At 34.9% G+C, this 23,449-nt stretch overlaps 6 non-coding genes across 6 annotated transcripts; all 6 read right to left on the reverse strand.

Annotated features, from left to right (window-relative positions):
- TRNAF-GAA (transfer RNA phenylalanine (anticodon GAA)) lies at window positions 1–73 on the reverse strand. The gene has a single exon. It is a non-coding gene; the product is annotated as a tRNA-Phe (tRNA).
- Window positions 74–9,301: 9,228 nt separating this feature from the next.
- Window positions 9,302–9,374, reverse strand: TRNAF-GAA (transfer RNA phenylalanine (anticodon GAA)). The gene has a single exon. It is a non-coding gene; the product is annotated as a tRNA-Phe (tRNA).
- A 3,807-nt stretch (window positions 9,375–13,181) lies between these two features.
- Window positions 13,182–13,254, reverse strand: TRNAF-GAA (transfer RNA phenylalanine (anticodon GAA)). The gene has a single exon. It is a non-coding gene; the product is annotated as a tRNA-Phe (tRNA).
- An 8,391-nt stretch (window positions 13,255–21,645) lies between these two features.
- Window positions 21,646–21,718, reverse strand: TRNAF-GAA (transfer RNA phenylalanine (anticodon GAA)). Its single transcript has one exon. It is a non-coding gene; the product is annotated as a tRNA-Phe (tRNA).
- A 705-nt stretch (window positions 21,719–22,423) lies between these two features.
- Window positions 22,424–22,496, reverse strand: TRNAF-GAA (transfer RNA phenylalanine (anticodon GAA)). The gene has a single exon. It is a non-coding gene; the product is annotated as a tRNA-Phe (tRNA).
- A 705-nt stretch (window positions 22,497–23,201) lies between these two features.
- Window positions 23,202–23,274, reverse strand: TRNAF-GAA (transfer RNA phenylalanine (anticodon GAA)). The gene has a single exon. It is a non-coding gene; the product is annotated as a tRNA-Phe (tRNA).
- Window positions 23,275–23,449: the final 175 nt, after the last annotated feature.

Raw genomic sequence — 23,449 nt, forward strand, 5'->3', positions numbered from 1 at the left:
TGCCGAAACCCGGGATCAAACCAGGGACCTTTAGATCTTCAGTCTAACGCTCTCCCAGCTGAGCTATTTCGGCCAGCTTGGAAGATGAATGTATTCACAATTTCGGATTACTATAATGATTTCAAATGAATAAGCTTTAATTAGCTACAGGTACTTTCTCATTCTAAATTTCATTGGAATTTAAGGTGAGTCCATGAAAATCATGAACACCTTAGTATCTGCTGCTGCATTGCAGGTAAGTATTGTTAATTTGAGTTTTATTGTTCAGTGGAAGGCTAGGGCTCATTAATCTTCTCTCCTGAAGTAGAAGAGAGAGAAAGCCCCAGAAATTGAAAGTCAACAATCCTTTGGATCTTCAACCTAACTTTCTCCAAACTGAGTCATGCCAGGAAGATTACACAAGGTTATATAACAGTTTTTCCTTTCATCATGACTGCTTCAAATGTAAACATAGCATTTCATAGCAGTTTTTATACTGTATGTTCTCAAAACCTTTATTTTATAATAGAAGCATTGATGCAAAATGCTGATAAATTTTATCATTGAGATAATTACAATTGCATAAAGAGTCAAGCCCGGACTACTGAAATCATGGACACTTTTTATCCTGTATTTCTGGACAGTGTTATTAAATGAAATGTTCTGATTATTTGAAAGATGGGGCTAAATATTCTTCTTTGCTAAGAAAAATTGGTGGATGACATTATGGAATTTCATATTGAAATTACTTCCAGTTCGAGCTTTTCACTTAAAAAAACACCTGTTCAAACATGCCGAAACCCGGGATCGAAACAGGGACCTTTAGATCTTCAGTCTAACGCTCTCCCAGCTGAGCTATTTCGGCCAGCTTGGAAAACGAATGTATTCACAATTTCGGATTACTATAATGATTTCAAATGAATAAGCTTTAATTAGCTACAGGTACTTTCTCATTCTAAATTTCATTGGAATTTAAGGTGAGTCCATGAAAATCATGAACACCTTAGTATCTGCTGCTGCATTGCAGGTAAGTATTGTTAATTTGAGTTTTATTGTTCAGTGGAAGGCTAGGGCTCATTAATCTTCTCTCCTGTAGTAGAAGAGAGAGAAAGCCCCAGAAATTGAAAGTCAACAATCCTTTGGATCTTCAACCTAACTTTCTCCAAACTGAGTCATGCCAGGAAGATTACACAAGGTTATATAACAGTTTTTCCTTTCATCATGACTGTTTCAAATGTAAACATAGCATTTCATAGCACTTTTTATACTGTATGTTCACAAAACCTTTATTTTATAATAGAAGCATTGATGCAAAATGCTGAGAAATTTTATCATTGAGATAATTACAATTGCATAAAGAGTCAAGCCCGGACTACTGAAATCATGGACACTTTTTATCCTGTATTTCTGGACAGTGTTATTAAATGAAATGTTCTGATTATTTGAAAGATGGAGCTGAATATTCTTCTTTGCTAAGAAAAATTGGTGGATGACATTATGGAATTTCATCTTGAAATTACTTCCAGTTCGAGCTTTTCACTTCAAAAAACACCTGTTCAAACATGCTGAAACCTGGGATCGAACCAGCGACCTTTAGATCTTCAGTCTAATGCTCTCCCAGCTGAGCTATTTCAGCCAGCTTGGAAGATGAATGTATTCACAATTTCGGATAACTATAATGATTTCAAATGAATAAGCTTTAATTAGCTACAGGTACTTTCTCATTCTAAATTTCATTGGAATTTAAGGTGAGTCCATGAAAATCATGAACACCTTAGTATCTGCTGCTGCATTGCAGGTAAGTATTGTTAATTTTAGTTTTATTGTTCAGTGGAAGGCTAGGGCTCATTAATCTTCTCTCCTGTAGTAGAAAAGAGAGAAAGCCCCAGAAATTGAAAGCCAACAATCCTTTGGATCTTCAACCTAACTTTCTCCAAACTGAGTCATGCCAGGAAGATTACATAAGGGTATATAACAGTTTTACCTTTCATCATGATTGCTTCGAATGTAAACATAGCATTTCATAGCAATTTTTATACTGTATGTTCACCCATCACAAAACCTTTATTTTATAATAGAAGCATTGATGCAAAATGCTGAGAAATTTTATCATTGAGATAATTACAATTGCATAAAGAGTCAAGCCCGGACTACTGAAATCATGGACACTTTTTATCCTGTATTTCTGGACAGTGTTATTAAATGAAATGTTCTGATTATTTGAAAGATGGGGCTGAATATTCTTCTTTGCTAAGAAAAATTGGTGGATGACATTATGGAATTTCATATTGAAATTACTTCCAGTTCGAGCTTTTCACTTAAAAAAACACCTGTTCAAACATGCCGAAACCCGGGATCGAAACAGGGACCTTTAGATCTTCAGTCTAACGCTCTCCCAGCTGAGCTATTTCGGCCAGCTTGGAAGATGAATGTATTCACAATTTCGGATTACTATAATGATTTCAAATGAATAAGCTTTAATTAGCTACAGGTACTTTCTCATTCTAAATTTCATTGGAATTTAAGGTGAGTCCATGAAAATCATGAACACCTTAGTATCTGCTGCTGCATTGCAGGTAAGTATTGTTAATTTGAGTTTTATTGTTCAGTGGAAGGCTAGGGCTCATTAATCTTCTCTCCTGTAGTAGAAGAGAGAGAAAGCCCCAGAAATTGAAAGTCAACAATCCTTTCGATCTTCAACCTAACTTTCTCCAAACTGAGTCATGCCAGGAAGATTACACAAGGTTATATAACAGTTTTTCCTTTCATCATGATTGCTTCGAATGTAAACATAGCATTTCATAGCAGTTTTTATACTGTATGTTCACCCATCACAAAACCTTTATTTTATAATAGAAGCATTGATGCAAAATGCTGAGAAATTTTATCATTGAGATAATTACAATTGCATAAAGAGTCAAGCCCGGACTACTGAAATCATGGACACTTTTTATCCTGTATTTCTGGACAGTGTTATTAAATGAAATGTTCTGATTATTTGAAAGATGGGGCTAAATATTCTTCTTTGCTAAGAAAAATTGGTGGATGACATTATGGAATTTCATATTGAAATTACTTCCAGTTCGAGCTTTTCACTTAAAAAAACACCTGTTCAAACATGCCGAAACCCGGGATCGAAACAGGGACCTTTAGATCTTCAGTCTAACGCTCTCCCAGCTGAGCTATTTCGGCCAGCTTGGAAGATGAATGTATTCACAATTTCGGATTACTATAATGATTTCAAATGAATAAGCTTTAATTAGCTACAGGTACTTTCTCATTCTAAATTTCATTGGAATTTAAGGTGAGTCCATGAAAATCATGAACACCTTAGTATCTGCTGCTGCATTGCAGGTAAGTATTGTTAATTTGAGTTTTATTGTTCAGTGGAAGGCTAGGGCTCATTAATCTTCTCTCCTGTAGTAGAAAAGAGAGAAAGCCCCATAAATTGAAAGCCAACAATCCTTTGGATCTTCAACCTAACTTTCTCCAAACGGAGTCATGCCAGGAAGATTACACAAGGTTATATAACAGTTTTTCCTTTCATCATGATTGCTTCGAATGTAAACATAGCATTTCATAGCAGTTTTTATACTGTATGTTCACCCATCACAAAACCTTTATTTTATAATAGAAGCATTGATGCAAAATGCTGAGAAATTTTATCATTGAGATAATTACAATTGCATAAAGAGTCAAGCCCGGACTACTGAAATCATGGACACTTTTTATCCTGTATTTCTGGACAGTGTTATTAAATGAAATGTTCTGATTATTTGAAAGATGGGGCTGAATATTCTTCTTTGCTAAGAAAAATTGGTGGATGACATTATGGAATTTCATCTTGAAATTACTTCCAGTTCGAGCTTTTCACTTCAAAAAACACCTGTTCAAACATGCCGAAACCCAGGATCGAACCAGGGACCTTTAGATCTTCAGTCTAACGCTCTCCCAGCTGACCTATTTCGGCCAGCTAGGAAGATGAATGTATTCACAATTTCGGATTACTATAATGATTTCAAATGAATAAGCTTTAATTAGATACAGGTACTTTCTCATTCTAAATTTCATTGGAATTTAAGGTGAGTCCATGAAAATCATGAACACCTTAGTATCTGCTGCTGCATTGCAGGTAAGTATTGTTAATTTTAGTTTTATTGTTCAGTGGAAGGCTAGGGCTCATTAATCTTCTCTCCTGTAGTAGAAGAGAAAGAAAGCCCCAGAAATTGAAAGCCAACAATCCTTTGGATCTTCAACCTAACTTTCTCCAAACGGAGTCATGCCAGGAAGATTACAAAAGGTTATATAACAGTTTTTCCTTTCATCATGATTGCTTCGAATGTAAACATAGCATTTCATAGCAGTTTTTATACTGTATGTTCACCCATCACAAAACCTTTATTTTATAATAGAAGCATTGATGCAAAATGCTGAGAAATTTTATCATTGAGATAATTACAATTGCATAAAGAGTCAAGCCTGGACTACTGAAATCATGGACACTTTTTATCCTGTATTTCTGGACAGTGTTATTAAATGAAATGTTCTGATTATTTGAAAGATGGGGCTAAATATTCTTCTTTGCTAAGAAAAATTGGTGGATGACATTATGGAATTTCATATTGAAATTACTTCCAGTTCGAGCTTTTCACTTCAAAAAACACCTGTTCAAACATGCCGAAACCCGGGATCGAAACAGGGACCTTTAGATCTTCAGTCTAACGCTCTCCCAGCTGAGCTATTTCGGCCAGCTTGGAAGATGAATGTATTCACAATTTCGGATTACTATAATGATTTCAAATGAATAAGCTTTAATTAGCTACAGGTACTTTCTCATTCTAAATTTCATTGGAATTTAAGGTGAGTCCATGAAAATCATGAACACCTTAGTATCTGCTGCTGCATTGCAGGTAAGTATTGTTAATTTGAGTTTTATTGTTCAGTGGAAGGCTAGGGCTCATTAATCTTCTCTCCTGAAGTAGAAGAGAGAGAAAGCCCCAGAAATTGAAAGTCAACAATCCTTTGGATCTTATACCTAACTTTCTCCAAACTGAGTCATGCCAGGAAGATTACACAAGGTTATATAACAGTTTTTCCTTTCATCATGACTGCTTCAAATGTAAACATAGCATTTCATAGCAGTTTTTATACTGTATGTTCTCAAAACCTTTATTTTATAATAGAAGCATTGATGCAAAATGCTGAGAAATTTTATCATTGAGATAATTACAATTGCATAAAGAGTCAAGCCCGGACTACTGAAATCATGGACACTTTTTATCCTGTATTTCTGGACAGTGTTATTAAATGAAATGTTCTGATTATTTGAAAGATGGGGCTGAATATTCTTCTTTGCTAAGAAAAATTGGTGGATGACATTATGGAATTTCATCTTGAAATTAATTCCAGTTCGAGCTTTTCACTTCAAAAAACACCTGTTCAAACATGCCGAAACCCAGGATCGAACCAGGGACCTTTAGATCTTCAGTCTAACGCTCTCCCAGCTGACCTATTTCGGCCAGCTAGGAAGATGAATGTATTCACAATTTCGGATTACTATAATGATTTCAAATGAATAAGCTTTAATTAGATACAGGTACTTTCTCATTCTAAATTTCATTGGAATTTAAGGTGAGTCCATGAAAATCATGAACACCTTAGTATCTGCTGCTGCATTGCAGGTAAGTATTGTTAATTTTAGTTTTATTGTTCAGTGGAAGGCTAGGGCTCATTAATCTTCTCTCCTGTAGTAGAAGAGAAAGAAAGCCCCAGAAATTGAAAGCCAACAATCCTTTGGATCTTCAACCTAACTTTCTCCAAACGGAGTCATGCCAGGAAGATTACAAAAGGTTATATAACAGTTTTTCCTTTCATCATGATTGCTTCGAATGTAAACATAGCATTTCATAGCAGTTTTTATACTGTATGTTCACCCATCACAAAACCTTTATTTTATAATAGAAGCATTGATGCAAAATGCTGAGAAATTTTATCATTGAGATAATTACAATTGCATAAAGAGTCAAGCCCGGACTACTGAAATCATGGACACTTTTTATCCTGTATTTCTGGACAGTGTTATTAAATGAAATGTTCTGATTATTTGAAAGATGGGGCTGAATATTCTTTTTTGCTAAGAAAAATTGGTGGATGACATTATGGAATTTCATCTTGAAATTACTTCCAGTTCGAGCTTTTCACTTCAAAAAACACCTGTTCAAACATGCCGAAACCCAGGATCGAACCAGGGACCTTTAGATCTTCAGTCTAACGCTCTCCCAGCTGACCTATTTCGGCCAGCTAGGAAGATGAATGTATTCACAATTTCGGATTACTATAATGATTTCAAATGAATAAGCTTTAATTAGCTACAGGTACTTTCTCATTCTAAATTTCATTGGAATTTAAGGTGAGTCCATGAAAATCATGAACACCTTAGTATCTGCTGCTGCATTGCAGGTAAGTATTGTTAATTTTAGTTTTATTGTTCAGTGGAAGGCTAGGGCTCATTAATCTTCTCTCCTGTAGTAGAAGAGAGAGAAAGCCCCATAAATTGAAAGTCAACAATCCTTTCGATCTTCAACCTAACTTTCTCCAAACTGAGTCATGCCAGGAAGATTACACAAGGTTATATAACAGTTTTTCCTTTCATCATGATTGCTTCAAATGTAAACATAGCATTTCATAGCAGTTTTTATACTGTATGTTCACCCATCACAAAACCTTTATTTTATAATAGAAGCATTGATGCAAAATGCTGAGAAATTTTATCATTGAGATAATTACAATTGCATAAAGAGTCAAGCCCGGACTACTGAAATCATGGACACTTTTTATCCTGTATTTCTGGACAGTGTTATTAAATGAAATGTTCTGATTATTTGAAAGATGGGGCTGAATATTCTTCTTTGCTAAGAAAAATTGGTGGATGACATTATATAATTTTATCTTGAAATTACTTCCAGTTCGAGCTTTTCACTTCAAAAAACACCTGTTCAAACATGCCGAAACCTGGGATCGAACCAGGGACCTTTAGATCTTCAGTCTAACGCTCTCCCAGGTGAGCTATTTCGGCCAGTTTGGAAGATGAATGTATTCACAATTTCGGATTACTATAATGATTTCAAATGAATAAGCTTTAATTAGCTACAGGTACTTTCTCATTCTAAATTTCATTGGAATTTAAGGTGAGTCCATGAAAATCATGAACACCTTAGTATCTGCTGCTGCATTGCAGGTAAGTATTGTTAATTTTAGTTTTATTGTTCAGTGGAAGGCTAGGGCTCATTAATCTTCTCTCCTGTAGTAGAAGAGAGAGAAAGCCCCAGAAATTGAAAGTCAACAATCCTTTGGATCTTCAACCTAACTTTCTCCAAACTGAGTCATGCCAGGAAGATTACACAAGGTTATATAACAGTTTTTCCTTTCATCATGATTGCTTCGAATGTAAACATAGCATTTCATAGCAGTTTTTATACTGTATGTTCACCCATCACAAAACCTTTATTTTATAATAGAAGCATTGATGCAAAATGCTGAGAAATTTTATCATTGAGATAATTACAATTGCATAAAGAGTCAAGCCCGGACTACTGAAATCATGGACACTTTTTATCCTGTATTTCTGGACAGTGTTATTAAATGAAATGTTCTGATTATTTGAAAGATGGGGCTAAATATTCTTCTTTGCTAAGAAAAATTGGTGGATGACATTATGGAATTTCATATTGAAATTACTTCCAGTTCGAGCTTTTCACTTAAAAAAACACCTGTTCAAACATGCCGAATCCCGGGATCGAACCAGGGACCTTTAGATCTTCAGTCTAACGCTCTCCCAGCTGAGCTATTTCGGCCAGCTTGGAAGATGAATGTATTTACAATTTCGGATTACTATAATGATTTCAAATGAATAAGCTTTAATTAGCTACAGGTACTTTCTCATTCTAAATTTCATTGGAATTTAAGGTGAGTCCATGAAAATCATGAACACCTTAGTATCTGCTGCTGCATTGCAGGTAAGTATTGTTAATTTGAGTTTTATTGTTCAGTGGAAGGCTAGGGCTCATTAATCTTCTCTCCTGAAGTAGAAGAGAGAGAAAGCCCCAGAAATTGAAAGTCAACAATCCTTTGGATCTTCAACCTAACTTTCTCCAAACTGAGTCATGCCAGGAAGATTACACAAGGTTATATAACAGTTTTTCCTTTCATCATGACTGCTTCAAATGTAAACATAGCATTTCATAGCAGTTTTTATACTGTATGTTCTCAAAACCTTTATTTTATAATAGAAGCATTGATGCAAAATGCTGATAAATTTTATCATTGAGATAATTACAATTGCATAAAGAGTCAAGCCCGGACTACTGAAATCATGGACACTTTTTATCCTGTATTTCTGGACAGTGTTATTAAATGAAATGTTCTGATTATTTGAAAGATGGGGCTAAATATTCTTCTTTGCTAAGAAAAATTGGTGGATGACATTATGGAATTTCATATTGAAATTACTTCCAGTTCGAGCTTTTCACTTAAAAAAACACCTGTTCAAACATGCCGAAACCCGGGATCGAAACAGGGACCTTTAGATCTTCAGTCTAACGCTCTCCCAGCTGAGCTATTTCGGCCAGCTTGGAAAACGAATGTATTCACAATTTCGGATTACTATAATGATTTCAAATGAATAAGCTTTAATTAGCTACAGGTACTTTCTCATTCTAAATTTCATTGGAATTTAAGGTGAGTCCATGAAAATCATGAACACCTTAGTATCTGCTGCTGCATTGCAGGTAAGTATTGTTAATTTGAGTTTTATTGTTCAGTGGAAGGCTAGGGCTCATTAATCTTCTCTCCTGTAGTAGAAGAGAGAGAAAGCCCCAGAAATTGAAAGTCAACAATCCTTTGGATCTTCAACCTAACTTTCTCCAAACTGAGTCATGCCAGGAAGATTACACAAGGTTATATAACAGTTTTTCCTTTCATCATGACTGTTTCAAATGTAAACATAGCATTTCATAGCAGTTTTTATACTGTATGTTTACAAAACCTTTATTTTATAATAGAAGCATTGATGCAAAATGCTGAGAAATTTTATCATTGAGATAATTACAATTGCATAAAGAGTCAAGCCCGGACTACTGAAATCATGGACACTTTTTATCCTGTATTTCTGGACAGTGTTATTAAATGAAATGTTCTGATTATTTGAAAGATGGAGCTGAATATTCTTCTTTGCTAAGAAAAATTGGTGGATGACATTATGGAATTTCATCTTGAAATTACTTCCAGTTCGAGCTTTTCACTTCAAAAAACACCTGATCAAACATGCCGAAACCTGGGATCGAACCAGGGACCTTTAGATCTTCAGTCTAATGCTCTCCCAGCTGAGCTATTTCAGCCAGCTTGGAAGATGAATGTATTCACAATTTCGGATAACTATAATGATTTCAAATGAATAAGCTTTAATTAGCTACAGGTACTTTCTCATTCTAAATTTCATTGGAATTTAAGGTGAGTCCATGAAAATCATGAACACCTTAGTATCTGCTGCTGCATTGCAGGTAAGTATTGTTAATTTTAGTTTTATTGTTCAGTGGAAGGCTAGGGCTCATTAATCTTCTCTCCTGTAGTAGAAAAGAGAGAAAGCCCCAGAAATTGAAAGCCAACAATCCTTTGGATCTTCAACCTAACTTTCTCCAAACTGAGTCATGCCAGGAAGATTACATAAGGGTATATAACAGTTTTACCTTTCATCATGATTGCTTCGAATGTAAACATAGCATTTCATAGCAATTTTTATACTGTATGTTCACCGATCACAAAACCTTTATTTTATAATAGAAGCATTGATGCAAAATGCTGAGAAATTTTATCATTGAGATAATTACAATTGCATAAAGAGTCAAGCCCGGACTACTGAAATCATGGACACTTTTTATCCTGTATTTCTGGACAGTGTTATTAAATGAAATGTTCTGATTATTTGAAAGATGGGGCTGAATATTCTTCTTTGCTAAGAAAAATTGGTGGATGACATTATATAATTTTATCTTGAAATTACTTCCAGTTCGAGCTTTTCACTTCAAAAAACACCTGTTCAAACATGCCAAAACCCGGGATCGAACCAGGGACCTTTAGATCTTCAGTCTAGCGCTCTCCCAGGTGAGCTATTTCGGCCAGTTTGGAAGATGAATGTATTCACAATTTCGGATTACTATAATGATTTCAAATGAATAAGCTTTAATTAGCTACAGGTACTTTCTCATTCTAAATTTCATTGGAATTTAAGGTGAGTCCATGAAAATCATGAACACCTTAGTATCTGCTGCTGCATTGCAGGTAAGTATTGTTAATTTTAGTTTTATTGTTCAGTGGAAGGCTAGGGCTCATTAATCTTCTCTCCTGTAGTAGAAGAGAGAGAAAGCCCCAGAAATTGAAAGTCAACAATCCTTTGGATCTTCAACCTAACTTTCTCCAAACTGAGTCATGCCAGGAAGATTACACAAGGTTATATAACAGTTTTTCCTTTCATCATGATTGCTTCGAATGTAAACATAGCATTTCATAGCAGTTTTTATACTGTATGTTCACCCATCACAAAACCTTTATTTTATAATAGAAGCATTGATGCAAAATGCTGAGAAATTTTATCATTGAGATAATTACAATTGCATAAAGAGTCAAGCCTGGACTACTGAAATCATGGACACTTTTTAACCTGTATTTCTGGACAGTGTTATTAAATGAAATGTTCTGATTATTTGAAAGATGGGGCTAAATATTCTTCTTTGCTAAGAAAAATTGGTGGATGACATTATGGAATTTCATATTGAAATTACTTCCAGTTCGAGCTTTTCACTTAAAAAAACACCTGTTCAAACATGCGGAAACCCGGGATCGAACCAGGGACCTTTAGATCTTCAGTCTAACGCTCTCCCAGCTGAGCTATTTCGGCCAGCTTGGAAGATGAATGTATTCACAATTTCGGATTACTATAATGATTTCAAATGAATAAGCTTTAATTAGCTACAGGTACTTTCTCATTCTAAATTTCATTGGAATTTAAGGTGAGTCCATGAAAATCATGAACACCTTAGTATCTGCTGCTGCATTGCAGGTAAGTATTGTTAATTTGAGTTTTATTGTTCAGTGGAAGGCTAGGGCTCATTAATCTTCTCTCCTGAAGTAGAAGAGAGAGAAAGCCCCAGAAATTGAAAGTCAACAATCCTTTGGATCTTCAACCTAACTTTCTCCAAACTGAGTCATGCCAGGAAGATTACACAAGGTTATATAACAGTTTTTCCTTTCATCATGATTGCTTCGAATGTAAAGATAGCATTTCATAGCAGTTTTTATACTGTATGTTCACCCATCACAAAACCTTTATTTTATAATAGAAGCATTGATGCAAAATGCTGAGAAATTTTATCATTGAGATAATTACAATTGCATAAAGAGTCAAGCCTGGACTACTGAAATCATGGACACTTTTTATCCTGTATTTCTGGACAGTGTTATTAAATGAAATGTTCTGATTATTTGAAAGATGGGGCTAAATATTCTTCTTTGCTAAGAAAAATTGGTGGATGACATTATGGAATTTCATATTGAAATTACTTCCAGTTCGAGCTTTTCACTTAAAAAAACACCTGTTCAAACATGCTGAAACCCGGGATCGAACCAGGGACCTTTAGATCTTCAGTCTAACGCTCTCCCAGCTGAGCTATTTCGGCCAGTTTGGAAGATGAATGTATTTGCAATTTCGGATTACTATAATGATTTCAAATGAATAAGCTTTAATTAGCTACAGGTACTTTCTCATTCTAAATTTCATTGGAATTTAAGGTGAGTCCATGAAAATCATGAACACCTTAGTATCTGCTGCATTGCAGGTAAGTATTGTTAATTTTAGTTTTATTGTTCAGTGGAAGGCTAGGGCTCATTAATCTTCTCTCCTGTAGTAGAAGAGAGAGAAAGCCCCAGAAATTGAAAGTCAACAATCCTTTGGATCTTCAACCTAACTTTCTCCAAACTGAGTCATGCCAGGAAGATTACACAAGGTTATATAACAGTTTTTCCTTTCATCATGATTGCTTCGAATGTAAACATAGCATTTCATAGCAGTTTTTATACTGTATGTTCACCCATCACAAAACCTTTATTTTATAATAGAAGCATTGATGCAAAATGCTGAGAAATTTTATCATTGAGATAATTACAATTGCATAAAGAGTCAAGCCTGGACTACTGAAATCATGGACACTTTTTATCCTGTATTTCTGGACAGTGTTATTAAATGAAATGTTCTGATTATTTGAAAGATGGGGCTAAATATTCTTCTTTGCTAAGAAAAATTGGTGGATGACATTATGGAATTTCATATTGAAATTACTTCCAGTTCGAGCTTTTCACTTAAAAAAACACCTGTTCAAACATGCCGAAACCCGGGATCGAAACAGGGACCTTTAGATCTTCAGTCTAACGCTCTCCCAGCTGAGCTATTTCGGCCAGCTTGGAAGATGAATGTATTCACAATTTCGGATTACTATAATGATTTCAAATGAATAAGCTTTAATTAGCTACAGGTACTTTCTCATTCTAAATTTCATTGGAATTTAAGGTGAGTCCATGAAAATCATGAACACCTTAGTATCTGCTGCTGCATTGCAGGTAAGTATTGTTAATTTGAGTTTTATTGTTCAGTGGAAGGCTAGGGCTCATTAATCTTCTCTCCTGTAGTAGAAGAGAGAGAAAGCCCCAGAAATTGAAAGTCAACAATCCTTTGGATCTTCAACCTAACTTTCTCCAAACTGAGTCATGCCAGGAAGATTACACAAGGTTATATAACAGTTTTTCCTTTCATCATGACTGTTTCAAATGTAAACATAGCATTTCATAGCAGTTTTTATACTGTATGTTCACAAAAACTTTATTTTATAATAGAAGCATTGATGCAAAATGCTGAGAAATTTTATCATTGAGATAATTACAATTGCATAAAGAGTCAAGCCCGGACTACTGAAATCATGGACACTTTTTATCCTGTATTTCTGGACAGTGTTATTAAATGAAATGTTCTGATTATTTGAAAGATGGAGCTGAATATTCTTCTTTGCTAAGAAAAATTGGTGGATGACATTATGGAATTTCATCTTGAAATTACTTCCAGTTCGAGCTTTTCACTTCAAAAAACACCTGTTCAAACATGCCGAAACCTGGGATCGAACCAGGGACCTTTAGATCTTCAGTCTAACGCTCTCCCAGCTGAGCTATTTCAGCCAACTTGGAAGATGAATGTATTCACAATTTCGGATAACTATAATGATTTCAAATGAATAAGCTTTAATTAGCTACAGGTACTTTCTCATTCTAAATTTCATTGGAATTTAAGGTGAGTCCATGAAAATCATGAACACCTTAGTATCTGCTGCTGCATTGCAGGTAAGTATTGTTAATTTTAGTTTTATTGTTCAGTGGAAGGCTAGGGCTCATTAATCTTCTCTCCTGTAGTAGAAAAGAGAGAAAGCCCCAGAAATTGAAAGCCAACAATCCTTTGGATCTTCAACCTAACTTTCTCCAAACTGAGTCATGCCAGGAAGATTACATAGGGGTATATAACAGTTTTACCTTTCATCATGATTGCTTCGAATGTAAACATAGCATTTCATAGCAATTTTTATACTGTATGTTCACCCATCACAAAACCTTTATTTTATAATAGAAGCATTGATGCAAAATGCTGAGAAATTTTATCATTGAGATAATTACAATTGCATAAAGAGTCAAGCCCGGACTACTGAAATCATGGACACTTTTTATCCTGTATTTCTGGACAGTGTTATTAAATGAAATGTTCTGATTATTTGAAAGATGGGGCTGAATATTCTTCTTTGCTAAGAAAAATTGGTGGATGACATTATATAATTTTATCTTGAAATTACTTCCAGTTCGAGCTTTTCACTTCAAAAAACACCTGTTCAAACATGCCGAAACCCGGGATCGAACCAGGGACCTTTAGATCTTCAGTCTAACGCTCTCCCAGGTGAGCTATTTCGGCCAGTTTGGAAGATGAATGTATTCACAATTTCGGATTACTATAATGATTTCAAATGAATAAGCTTTAATTAGCTACAGGTACTTTCTCATTCTAAATTTCATTGGAATTTAAGGTGAGTCCATGAAAATCATGAACACCTTAGTATCTGCTGCTGCATTGCAGGTAAGTATTGTTAATTTTAGTTTTATTGTTCAGTGGAAGGCTAGGGCTCATTAATCTTCTCTCCTGTAGTAGAAGAGAGAGAAAGCCCCAGAAATTGAAAGTCAACAATCCTTTGGATCTTCAACCTAACTTTCTACAAACTGAGTCATGCCAGGAAGATTACACAAGGTTATATAACAGTTTTTCCTTTCATCATGATTGCTTCGAATGTAAACATAGCATTTCATAGCAGTTTTTATACTGTATGTTCACCCATCACAAAACCTTTATTTTATAATAGAAGCATTGATGCAAAATGCTGAGAAATTTTATCATTGAGATAATTACAATTGCATAAAGAGTCAAGCCTGGACTACTGAAATCATGGACACTTTTTATCCTGTATTTCTGGACAGTGTTATTAAATGAAATGTTCTGATTATTTGAAAGATGGGGCTAAATATTCTTCTTTGCTAAGAAAAATTGGTGGATGACATTATGGAATTTCATATTGAAATTACTTCCAGTTCGAGCTTTTCACTTAAAAAAACACCTGTTCAAACATGCTGAAACCCGGGATCGAACCAGGGACCTTTAGATTTTCAGTCTAACGCTCTCCCAGCTGAGCTATTTCGGCCAGCTTGGAAGATGAATGTATTCACAATTTCGGATTACTATAATGATTTCAAATGAATAAGCTTTAATTAGCTACAGGTACTTTCTCATTCTAAATTTCATTGGAATTTAAGGTGAGTCCATGAAAATCATGAACACCTTAGTATCTGCTGCTGCATTGCAGGTAAGTATTGTTAATTTGAGTTTTATTGTTCAGTGGAAGGCTAGGGCTCATTAATCTTCTCTCCTGAAGTAGAAGAGAGAGAAAGCCCCAGAAATTGAAAGTCAACAATCCTTTGGATCTTCAACCTAACTTTCTCCAAACTGAGTCATGCCAGGAAGATTACACAAGGTTATATAACAGTTTTTCCTTTCATCATGACTGCTTCAAATGTAAACATAGCATTTCATAGCAGTTTTTATACTGTATGTTCTCAAAACCTTTATTTTATAATAGAAGCATTGATGCAAAATGCTGAGAAATTTTATCATTGAGATAATTACAATTGCATAAAGAGTCAAGCCTGGACTACTGAAATCATGGACACTTTTTATCCTGTATTTCTGGACAGTGTTATTAAATGAAATGTTCTGATTATTTGAAAGATGGGGCTAAATAATCTTCTTTGCTAAGAAAAATTGGTGGATGACATTATGGAATTTCATATTGAAATTACTTCCAGTTTGAGCTTTTCACTTAAAAAAACACCTGTTCAAACATGCCGAAACCCGGGATCGAAACAGGGACCTTTAGATCTTCAGTCTAACACTCTCCCAGCTGAGCTATTTCGGCCAGCTTGGAAGATGAATGTATTCACAATTTCGGATTACTATAATGATTTCAAATGAATAAGCTTTAATTAGCTACAGGTACTTTCTCATTCTAAATTTCATTGGAATTTAAGGTGAATCCATGAAAATCATGAACACCTTAGTATCTGCTGCTGCATTGCAGGTAAGTATTGTTAATTTGAGTTTTATTGTTCAGTGGAAGGCTAGGGCTCATTAATCTTCTCTCCTGTAGTAGAAGAGAGAGAAAGCCCCAGAAATTGAAAGTCAACAATCCTTTGGATCTTCAACCTAACTTTCTCCAAACTGAGTCATGCCAGGAAGATTACACAAGGTTATATAACAGTTTTTCCTTTCATCATGATTGCTTCGAATGTAAACATAGCATTTCATAGCAGTTTTTATACTGTATGTTCACCCATCACAAAACCTTTATTTTATAATAGAAGCATTGATGCAAAATGCTGAGAAATTTTATCATTGAGATAATTACAATTGCATAAAGAGTCAAGCCTGGACTACTGAAATCATGGACACTTTTTATCCTGTATTTCTGGACAGTGTTATTAAATGAAATGTTCTGATTATTTGAAAGATGGGGCTAAATATTCTTCTTTGCTAAGAAAAATTGGTGGATGACATTATGGAATTTCATATTGAAATTACTTCCAGTTCGAGCTTTTCACTTAAAAAAACACCTGTTCAAACATGCTGAAACCCGGGATCGAACCAGGGACCTTTAGATTTTCAGTCTAACGCTCTCCCAGCTGAGCTATTTCGGCCAGCTTGGAAGATGAATGTATTCACAATTTCGGATTACTATAATGATTTCAAATGAATAAGCTTTAATTAGCTACAGGTACTTTCTCATTCTAAATTTCATTGGAATTTAAGGTGAGTCCATGAAAATCATGAACACCTTAGTATCTGCTGCTGCATTGCAGGTAAGTATTGTTAATTTGAGTTTTATTGTTGAGTGGAAGGCTAGGGCTCATTAATCTTCTCTCCTGAAGTAGAAGAGAGAGAAAGCCCCAGAAATTGAAAGTCAACAATCCTTTGGATCTTCAACCTAACTTTCTCCAAACTGAGTCATGCCAGGAAGATTACACAAGGTTATATAACAGTTTTTCCTTTCATCATGACTGCTTCAAATGTAAACATAGCATTTCATAGCAGTTTTTATACTGTATGTTCTCAAAACCTTTATTTTATAATAGAAGCATTGATGCAAAATGCTGAGAAATTTTATCATTGAGATAATTACAATTGCATAAAGAGTCAAGCCCGGACTACTGAAATCATGGATTCTTTTTATCCTGTATTTCTGGACAGTGTTATTAAATGAAATGTTCTGATTATTTGAAAGATGGGGCTGAATATTCTTCTTTGCTAAGAAAAATTGGTGGATGACATTATGGAATTTCATCTTGAAATTACTTCCAGTTTGAGCTTTTCACTTCAAAAAACACCTGTTCAAACATGCCGAAACCCGGGATCGAACCAGGGACCTTTAGATCTTCAGTCTGACGCTCTCCCAGCTGAGCTATTTCGGCCAGTTTGGAAGATGAATGTATTCACAATTTCGGATTACTATAATGATTTCAAATGAATAAGCTTTAATTAGCTACAGGTACTTTCTCATTCTAAATTTCATTGGAATTTAAGGTGAGTCCATGAAAATCATGAACACCTTAGTATCTGCTGCTGCATTGCAGGTAAGTATTGTTAATTTTAGTTTTATTGTTCAGTGGAAGGCTAGGGCTCATTAATCTTCTCTCCTGTAGTAGAAGAGAGAGAAAGCCCCAGAAATTGAAAGTCAACAATCCTTTCGATCTTCAACCTAACTTTCTCCAAACTGAGTCATGCCAGGAAGATTACACAAGGTTATATAACAGTTTTTCCTTTCATCATGATTGCTTCGAATGTAAACATAGCATTTCATAGCAGTTTTTATACTGTATGTTCACCCATCACAAAACCTTTATTTTATAATAGAAACATTGATGCAAAATGCTGAGAAATTTTATCATTGAGATAATTACAATTGCATAAAGAGTCAAGCCCGGACTACTGAAATCATGGACACTTTTTATCCTGTATTTCTGGACAGTGTTATTAAATGAAATGTTCTGATTATTTGAAAGATGGGGCTGAATATTCTTCTTTGCTAAGAAAAATTGGTGGATGACATTATGGAATTTCATCTTGAAATTACTTCCAGTTCGAGCTTTTCACTTCAAAAAACACCTGTTCAAACATGCCGAAACCCGGGATCGAACCAGGGACCTTTAGATCTTCATTCTAACGCTCTCCCAGCTGAGCTATTTCGGCCAGCTTGGAAGATGAATGTATTCACAATTTCGGATAACTATAATGATTTCAAATGAATAAGCTTTAATTAGCTACAGGTACTTTCCCATTCTAAATTTCATTGGAATTTAAGGTGAGTCCATGAAAATCATGAACACCTTAGTATCTGCTGCTGCATTGCAGGTAAGTATTGTTAATTTTAGTTTTATTGTTCAGTGGAAGGCTAGGGCTCATTAATCTTCTCTCCTGTAGTAGAAAAGAGAGAAAGCCCCAGAAATTGAAAGCCAACAATCCTTTGGATCTTCAACCTAACTTTCTCCAAACTGAGTCATGCCAGGAAGATTACATAAGGTTATATAACAGTTTTTCCTTTCATCATGATTGCTTCGAATGTAAACATAGCATTTCATAGCAGTTTTTATACTGTATGTTCACCCATCACAAAACCTTTATTTTATAATAGAAGCATTGATGCAAAATGCTGATAAATTTTATCATTGAGATAATTACAATTGCATAAAGAGTCAAGCCCGGACTACTGAAATCATGGACACTTTTTATCCTGTATTTCTGGACAGTGTTATTAAATGAAATGTTCTGATTATTTGAAAGATGGGGCTGAATATTCTTCTTTGCTAAGAAAAATTGGTGGATGACATTATGGAATTTCATATTGAAATTACTTCCAGTTCGAGCTTTTCACTTCAAAAAACACCTGTTCAAACATGCCGAAACCTGGGATCGAACCAGGGACCTTTAGATCTTCATTCTAACGCTCTCCCAGCTGAGCTATTTCGGCCAGCTTGGAAGATGAATGTATTCACAATTTCGGATAACTATAATGATTTCAAATGAATAAGCTTTAATTAGCTACAGGTACTTTCCCATTCTAAATTTCATTGGAATTTAAGGTGAGTCCATGAAAATCATGAACACCTTAGTATCTGCTGCTGCATTGCAGGTAAGTATTGTTAATTTTAGTTTTATTGTTCAGTGGAAGGCTAGGGCTCATTAATCTTCTCTCTTGTAGTAGAAGAGAGAGAAAGCCCCAGAAATTGAAAGTCAACAATCCTTTGGATCTTCAACCTAACTTTCTCCAAACTAATTCATGCCAGGAAGATTACACAAGGTTATATAACAGTTTTTCCTTTCATCATGATTGCTTCGAATGTAAACATAGCATTTCATAGCAGTTTTTATACTGTATGTTCACCCATCACAAAACCTTTATTTTATAATAGAAGCATTGATGCAAAATGCTGAGAAATTTTATCATTGAGATAATTACAATTGCATAAAGAGTCAAGCCCGGACTACTGAAATCATGGACACTTTTTATCCTGTATTTCTGGACAGTGTTATTAAATGAAATGTTCTGATTATTTGAAAGATGGGGCTGAATATTCTTCTTTGCTAAGAAAAATTGGTGGATGACATTATGGAATTTCATCTTGAAATTACTTCCAGTTCGAGCTTTTCACTTCAAAAAACACCTGTTCAAACATGCCGAAACCCGGGATCGAACCAGGGACCTTTAGATCTTCAGTCTAACGCTCTCCCAGGTGAGCTATTTCGGCCAGTTTGGAAGATGAATGTATTCACAATTTCGGATTACTATATTGATTTCAAATGAATAAGCTTTAATTAGCTACAGGTACTTTCTCATTCTAAATTTCATTGGAATTTAAGGTGAGTCCATGAAAATCATGAACACCTTAGTATCTGCTGCTGCATTGCAGGTAAGTATTGTTAATTTTAGTTTTATTGTTCAGTGGAAGGCTAGGGCTCATTAATCTTCTCTCCTGTAGTAGAAGAGAGAGAAAGCCCCAGAAATTGAAAGTCAACAATCCTTTCGATCTTCAACCTAACTTTCTCCATACTGAGTCATGCCAGGAAGATTACACAAGGTTATATAACAGTTTTTCCTTTCATCATGATTGCTTCGAATGTAAACATAGCATTTCATAGCAGTTTTTATACTGTATGTTCACCCATCACAAAACCTTTATTTTATAATAGAAGCATTGATGCAAAATGCTGAGAAATTTTATCATTGAGATAATTACAATTGCATAAAGAGTCAAGCCTGGACTACTGAAATCATGGACACTTTTTATCCTGTATTTCTGGACAGTGTTATTAAATGAAATGTTCTGATTATTTGAAAGATGGGGCTAAATATTCTTCTTTGCTAAGAAAAATTGGTTAATGACATTATGGAATTTCATATTGAAATTACTTCCAGTTCGAGCTTTTCACTTAAAAAAACACCTGTTCAAACATGCCGAAACCCGGGATCGAAACAGGGACCTTTAGATCTTCAGTCTAACGCTCTCCCAGCTGAGCTATTTCGGCCAGCTTGGAAGATGAATGTATTCACAATTTCGGATTACTATAATGATTTCAAATGAATAAGCTTTACTTAGCTACAGGTACTTTCTCATTCTAAATTTCATTGGAATTTAAGGTGAGTCCATGAAAATCATAAACACCTTAGTATCTGCTGCTGCATTGCAGGTAAGTATTGTTAATTTGAGTTTTATTGTTCAGTGGAAGGCTAGGGCTCATTAATCTTCTCTCCTGTAGTAGAAGAGAGAGAAAGCCCCAGAAATTGAAAGTCAACAATCCTTTGGATCTTCAACCTAACTTTCTCCAAACTGAGTCATGCCAGGAAGATTACACAAGGTTATATAACAGTTTTTCCTTTCATCATGATTGCTTCAAATGTAAACATAGTATTTCATAGCAGTTTTTATACTGTATGTTCACAAAATCTTTATTTTATAATAGAAGCATTGATGCAAAATGCTGAGAAATTTTATCATTGAGATAATTACAATTGCATAAAGAGTCAAGCCCGGACTACTGAAATCATGGACACTTTTTATCCTGTATTTCTGGACAGTGTTATTAAATGAAATGTTCTGATTATTTGAAAGATGGGGCTGAATATTCTTCTTTGCTAAGAAAAATTGGTGGATGACATTATGGAATTTCATCTTGAAATTACTTCCAGTTCGAGCTTTTCACTTCAAAAAACACCTGTTCAAACATGCTGAAACCCGGGATCTTTAGATCTTCAGTCTAAGGCTCTCCCAGCTGAGCTATTTTGGCCAGCTTGGAAGATGAATGTATTCACAATTTTGGATTACTATAATCAATTTCAAATGAATAAGCTTTAATTAGCTACAGGTACTTTCTCATTCTAAATTTCATTGGAATTTAAGGTGAGTCCATGAAAATCATGAACACCTTAGTATCTGCTGCTGCATTGCAGGTAAGTATTGTTAATTTTAGTTTTATTGTTCAGTGGAAGGCTAGGGCTCATTAATCTTCTCTCCTGTAGTAGAAGAGAGAGAAAGCCCCAGAAATTGAAAGCCAACAACATTTGGGATCTTCAACCTAACTTTCTCCAAACTGAGTCATGCTCATAGCATTTCATAGCAGTTTTTATACTGTATGTTCACCCATCACAAAACCTTTATTTTATAATAGAAGCATTGATGCAAAATGCTGAGAAATTTTATCATTGAGATAATTACAATTGCATAAAGAGTCAAGCCCGGACTACTGAAATCATGGACATTTTTTATCCTGTATTTCTGGACAGTGTTATTAAATGAAATGTTCTGATTATTTGAAAGATGGGGCTGAATATTCTTCTTTGCTAAGAAAAATTGGTGGATGACATTATGGAATTTCATCTTGAAATTACTTCCAGTTCGAGCTTTTCACTTCAAAAAACACCTGTTCAAACATGCCGAAACCTGGGATCGAACCAGGGACCTTTAGATCTTCAGTCTAACGCTCTCCCAGCTGAGCTATTTCGGCCAGCTTGGAAGATGAATGTATTCACAATTTCGGATTACTATAATGATTTCAAATGAATAAGCTTTAATTAGCTACAGGTACTTTCTCATTCTAAATTTCATTGGAATTTAAGGTGAGTCCATGAAAATCATGAACACCTTAGTATCTGCTGCTGCATTGCAGGTAAGTATTGTTAATTTTAGTTTTATTGTTCAGTGGAAGGCTAGGGCTCATTAATCTTCTCTCCTGTAGTAGAAGAGAGAGAAAGCCCCAGAATATGATAGCCAACAATCCTTTGGATCTTCAACGTAACTTTCTCCAAACTTAGTCATGCCAGGAAGATTACACAAGGTTATATAACAGTTTTTCTTTTTCTCATGATTGCTTCGAATGTAAACATAGCATTTCATAGCAGTTTTTATACTGTATGTTCACCCATCACAAAACCTTTATTTTATAATAGAAGCATTAATGCAAAATGCTGAGAAATTTTATCATTGAGATAATTACAATTGCATAAAGAGTCAAGCCCGGACTACTGAAATCATGGACATTTTTTATCCTGTATTTCTGGACAGTGTTATTAAATAAAATGTTCTGATTATTTGAAAGATGGGGCTGAATATTCTTCTTTGCTAAGAAAAATTGGTGGATGACATTATGGAATTTCATCTTGAAATTACTTCCAGTTCGAGCTTTTCACTTCAAAAAACACCTGTTCAAACATGCCGAAACCCGGGATCGAACCAGGGACCTTTAGATCTTCAGTCTAACGCTCTCCCAGCTGAGCTATTTCGGCCAGCTTGGAAGATGAATGTATTCACAATTTCGGATTACTATAATGATTTCAAATGAATAAGCTTTAATTAGCTACAGGTACTTTCTCATTCTAAATTTCATTAAAATTTAAGGTGAGTCCATGAAAATCATGAACACCTTAGTATCTGCTGCTGCATTGCAGGTAAGTATTGTTAATTTTAGTTTTATTGTTCAGTGGAAGGCTAGGGCTCATTAATCTTCTCTCCTGTAGTAGAAGAGAGAGAAAGCCCCAGAAATTGAAAGCCAACAATCCTTTGGATCTTCAACCTAACTTTCTATAAACTGAGTCATGCCAGGAAGATTACACAAGGTTATATAACAGTTTTTCTTTTTCTCATGATTGCTTCGAATGTAAACATAGCATTTCATAGCAGTTTTTATACTGTATGTTCACCCATCACAAAACCTTTATTTTATAATAGAAGCATTGATGCAAAATGCTGAGAAATTTTATCATTGAGATAATTACAATTGCATAAAGAGTCAAGCCCGGACTACTGAAATCATGGACATTTTTTATCCTGTATTTCTGGACAGTGTTATTAAATGAAATGTTCTGATTATTTGAAAGATGGGGCTGAATATTCTTCTTTGCTAAGAAAAATTGGTGGATGACATTATGGAATTTCATCTTGAAATTACTTCCAGTTCGAGCTTTTCACTTCAAAAAACACCTGTTCAAACATGCCGAAACCTGGGATCGAACCAGGGACCTTTAGATCTTCAGTCTAACGCTCTCCCAGCTGAGCTATTTCGGCCAGCTTGGAAGATGAATGTATTCACAATTTCGGATTACTATAATGATTTCAAATGAATAAGCTTTAATTAGCTACAGGTACTTTCTCATTCTAAATTTCATTGGAATTTAAGGTGAGTCCATGAAAATCATGAACACCTTAGTATCTGCTGCTGCATTGCAGGTAAGTATTGTTA

This window comes from Mixophyes fleayi, chromosome 3 (assembly GCF_038048845.1).
Source record: "Mixophyes fleayi isolate aMixFle1 chromosome 3, aMixFle1.hap1, whole genome shotgun sequence".
Taxonomy (NCBI): Eukaryota; Metazoa; Chordata; class Amphibia; order Anura; family Limnodynastidae; genus Mixophyes; species Mixophyes fleayi.